Source organism: Pteropus alecto, unplaced genomic scaffold (assembly GCF_000325575.1).
Source record: "Pteropus alecto unplaced genomic scaffold, ASM32557v1 scaffold81, whole genome shotgun sequence".
NCBI classification, from domain to species: domain Eukaryota; kingdom Metazoa; phylum Chordata; class Mammalia; order Chiroptera; family Pteropodidae; genus Pteropus; species Pteropus alecto.
The window spans coordinates 659,366-664,176 of NW_006433378.1; the positions used below are offsets into that span (position 1 = coordinate 659,366).

The following is a 4,811-nucleotide window of genomic DNA, read 5'->3' on the forward strand; positions in this document are numbered from 1 at the left end:
AAAAAGTTCTAAAAAATTCCACAGACCCCTAGTTTTCACTATAACCACCAGTTCCATCCTTTCCTCTTTTAATCAAGGTAATATGGAATTAGATCTGTGGTATTCTATGTATATAATATAAATTAACAATAGAAAATCCATTAAATAAACGTTAGAATCATACCTCCGGGCCTGTTTCTCAAAGGTTCTCACATATAAATTAAAAGAGAGTACTGTCTCTTTGCAAGGGCTGAGTAAGAGTTCCTTTGAAAGCTTCTGAAAACAGGGTCGAGTTCATTTTATGTCTACAATTATGATAGCTACACAACTTGCCTTGTCTATGACAATTTATTGCATACACTTCAGAAAGGAATGACAAGAGATATGGAGACGATTCCTCCCGCACTACCTCCTATTCAGTTTGGGAGTTAGTAGAAGACTGCCCTTTCTCCAACACAGTCGCTGATGGAAGGGATCCATTAAAAAGAACTGCGTTGGTTTACACTGCAGATTGAATGGAGCATTAAATGACTGCATTAGTATGACTGCAGTGGGGGTAATGGTCGCCTCCAGTGGGTTTATAATGTTGTAATAGTACTTTTACATAGGCACAATAATTGTTCAAGTGTCCTTATTTAATTCGTCACGAAATGGTATCCGACATCTCTCCAACAAATGCCCCCACACGATTTTATTTTCCTCCCTCTTAGCGAGTGTAAACAGATGAGGAAATATATGTACTTTCGAATTGTCACCCATGTATCATGAATTTAGAGGGCTACTGCAAATTACTTGGAAACAGCTTCTAGGAGACATTTAGCGATACCGCCCACCAATACAGCTCAAATGCTCTTAATTTGATCCGCCACCCTCCACCCCACCCCGGGCCTAGACTGTAATTTTCCAAACAGCCATATCTCAATTGCAAACAAAGTTAAAATCAATCCACAGAATGCTGACTTTCTGTCACTCGATTTCATAGGGTTTCTCTTTGTAGAGCTGCCCAATTGTGACCGATGAGAGAGAGAGAGAGAGAGAGAGAGAGAGAGAATGAGAATCAGAGAGAACCAGAATATCACTTGCTTCCTTCCTTCCTTCCTAAGCAGGGATTTGCCTGCGATGCGCGGCCAGAGGACTGCGGCTGCTGATTTACACAGTTGGCGCGGAGGAGGGGCCGGGGGTGCGGGGGGGACAAGCTGGCGGAGGCTCCGGCGATGGGCTGATCTGGGGGCTCCCGAGCGCCTCTCCCTCCGTGTGCGATTTGGGGGTGGATGATAGATTTGCATTCGGGTTCCAGCCCAGCGTTTCGTATATTGCCTCCTAATACCCGACCTGGCGCGCTCTCAGTTTGGGTGCAGACGTTGGTAAGTAATGTGCAATCCGATTTTAGTTATTTCCTAGACCATTAAAGTAGTACTTTTAAAGCAGGTCAGTCTTAAAAGATGCTGCCGCCGCGAGCGTCTCCTTGGCCTGAAACGTTCCGCGGTCCCCCCTCCCCCTCCGCCCCCCGCTCTGGCTCGAGAAGTGAGGATGTTTGAATGGTGAGCTGTCAGGGGGCTCACTCTCTGCCACGAGTATCGCTATACCTTCGTGCTTTGCCTGAGGTCCCCAAATCCAAGTCGCATTTGGTGTGCACAGCCATGCCGTTGTATTTGTATCCTCTCTTTTTTTCTCTTTCCTCCCCACCCCCCACCCCCTTCACCGTCTGGCCAATGCTGGGTTCTGGGATCTAGTTGCCCCCTTCCTGCCTCCTACCCTCCTCTCTCCACCCTCTTCTCTCATCTACACATCACCCAGCCCCACTCGCACGTACCCAAAGGATCAAGAGCAAAGACATCCGGAGAAGGCAAGGGCTAGTCCCATCTCAGCTCGGAGGAGGCCTCGGGCAGGGATTGCGCTGTGAGTGACAACCTTTCAGGAAGCGAGAAAGAGAGAGAGAGAGAGACCCAGACACCAAGCCAGGGCTCTCCGGGACCGCGAAGCTCACCCCTGAATCGAGAGCACCGAGCTTAAAAAAAAAAAGAAAAGAAAAGAAATCCTGGGGACACTCACGCTGCCTGCCTGCATTCGAGGGCATATAGAGCTGTGGTCGTGAGCTCCCTGTCACTGGCATCGCCACGCTCCGTGCGCGCCCGGCTCTCCCATTGGTATGCAGCGACCATTTCTCTGCAAATCTCAAAGGTGGAAACACTTAGAAGGATTACAAGCGTGATTTGGTGGCCTTTCTAAAAGTTGGTAGCCGGAGGAGGAAGAACTGCAGGGCTACGGCATGATGGATACAATTGAGCCTTCCAGAGAGTTTGCAGCTCCCGCTGGGAAGACTCTCGGAGTAAACCTGGGAGATCGTGAGTGCTCTGCACGGATAGGTACCCGCCGCCATCCTTTGCTACTTTGCCTAATTGAAACCAGTATTTCTTGCATGTAGGATGTGCATTGTAGAGCAATAGAGTTTGGCCGCAGTGGCTTCTGCACGCTCACAGGTGCTAGGGGTTTGTTGCATTTTTGAACTGGATCATTTGGCTGTAAGGACGATGGTATAAGGCGTGGTACTGGAGACTAACATAACCTCGGACCCCTTTTCTGGGGTTGGAAATCGTAAGTAACTCCAACAAATAGGCCAGGTGGTGGAGCGAAGGGCCCCTCCCCCAGTGGATCGCTCGCTCGTGTTGTAAAAGATAGAAAGGAAACGGCATGAGCTTTTAATCATTTCCCATTGTGCGTTTCATCTGGCGACAGCAGATTGGGAAAGGATCTGTAGAAAACTCAGAGCTGTTCAGAAAATGAATGATGCAGCATTTTAATTATTTGTTCTAGGGGAGATCGTTTTTGCTTCCATATTGGAGTATTTAATCTTAGATATGTGAGATTAGTGAGCTCGGAGATCAGGCGAAGGGGCGGAGGTGGGAAACGGGCACATTGGGGAGAAAGGGTTTCTTGTCCTCCTGGTGAACAAATGATACTGGACGTTCCCAGCAGGAAGCAGATGAACTCGAAGCTCCAGGGCCCTTCACACCAACTTTTGGAGATCTTCCTATCGCTTAGACAAGCTATACTGAGATAAAGGAAAGGACATGGGTAAACTAGCCTTCAGGACGTGGCCCAAATCGAGAATTTAGGGGGTTGTAGTTCGAGAGAACGGAGAATGATTGTGGAGAGGACCATTTACAGTTACTGGGAAGCTTAGGGAAGCCTCCCGGTTATCCATCGATTCCATCGCATCATGGGTTGCGATAAGGTCCACATCGGGTGCAGAAGGCGGGGTGTAGCCGTGGGGAGTACTGGCAGCTGGTAATGGAGATGGGATTGCTCTGGTTCTGAGCTCAGGCTGTCGCTGTTGGTCTGCTTCTAGGTTGAGACCTATCTGAGAAATAGGGTGGGTCTGGAATATTAAGGGTGTAATATGTTAGAGAATCCTGCCCGCCTGCTTAGTCTCTGATCCTTGTTTCCAATCTTAGCTACCGTGGTGTGGCCAACACTTGTGCGGTCATATTAAATGCAAAATATCACGCAAATCTCTCACAACTTAAAGGAACATTTTGTTGACTTAGGTCATTATATATATACATATATATCTATTTAGAATGATAAGAAATTGATACACAAACTGTTTTCTTTAAAATTTGGTTTTGTAAAAAGTACTTTAAGGGAAAGCCATCTCTCCTGGCTAACTTTGAGCCCTTGGGCAATGGAGGTTCAGTCCAGTCTTTTTGGGACCACAAAGTCCCTCCTTTCTCCATGAGCTGGTGAGAGGACTGGTGTGTGGAGGGCGGGGGAGGGGAGAGAGGGGGTGCATTGACAACTCACAGTGTCTGCTAACAGGACTCCCTTGCTGCAGTTTCTCCACTAAGATGCATTTCTTTCCCCCTAGCAGATAGGGCTGTAGAACCATCAATTGAGACTTTAAAAATTCTTCTTAGAAGGTTTGTGTGAACTATGATCTGGTAGCGCCCATATACTGCAACATCTTCTTCCCTCAATCACCCCACCTCGCAACTTACTACCATCCCCTTCCCCAAAATATCATGGAGAAATAGCAGGACAAAATTAAAATATTAAAAAAAAAAAATCCAAACTGCCCCCAACCACCACCACTGCCAGGTCTTTCCTGGTAGAAAAAAGTAAAATGTATCATTGTTACCCAAGTGTTCTATATCTCCTTCCAGAGTATTAGCTTGTCTCTGTGTTTAAAAGGGTGGGAGCAAACACAGGGTTGTTGAATCCAGAGGAAATCAAAGGTTTTGAGCTGCAGCACAACAAAAGGATTCCTGGTGCAAAGAGATCAAAGCAAAATGCAGGATAAACTCTACCCAAGTCTCTCGCTGCCCGAGCTCTTATTCAGGACATCCAAGAAGAATTAGCTAGTTTCAGCTCTTCTGTTTTGGGGACCTGAATTTCCCTTTATCTCGTTCTTCAGAGAGAAGTGTCTGTGCTGTGTAAAGGATAATTCTGAAAGATGGGCATACTTTTGGACACGTTTACACCAGAGAAAGGAGCTTTGGGAACTAGAGAAGCAAACCAGTCAGACGATAGTTTCCTTGAGAGTTAAGAAAAGGAAAAGAAATGCCTACACCCCTCCCCCTGCCATCTCCACCTTCCTATCATCTCTATCCCTCCACTTCTTTTCTCTCCCCTTAAACACTCCCCCGCCCCCGCCACCTCTCTCTCTCTCTCTCTCTCGCTCTCTCTCTCTCTCTCTCTCTCTCTCTCTCTCTCTCTCTCTCTCTCTCTCGTCAGGGCTTCCTAGTGCTCTCGCCCGACCCCATGCTAAGCGCGTCCCCCTTCTTGGAGCTCATTTTCGTGACGTGGAAAGCCGGTTCCAGGGTTACAGTACA

General features: G+C 47.4%; 1 protein-coding gene across 2 annotated transcripts in view; it reads left to right on the plus strand.

Annotated features, from left to right (window-relative positions):
- Positions 1 to 1,276: 1,276 nt before the first annotated feature.
- Positions 1,277 to 4,811, plus strand: part of SLITRK3 (SLIT and NTRK like family member 3) — a 9,154-nt gene continuing 5,619 nt past the window's right edge. Inside the window, exon 1 of one of the 2 annotated variants that reach the window (XM_006908175.1) lies at positions 1,277 to 1,343. The gene's annotated coding sequence lies outside the window, so the exon portion shown is untranslated. Of the gene's footprint in view, positions 1,344 to 1,925; positions 2,346 to 4,811 lie in introns of those variants that run through there. The other variant, XM_006908176.1, reaches the window with a different exon arrangement.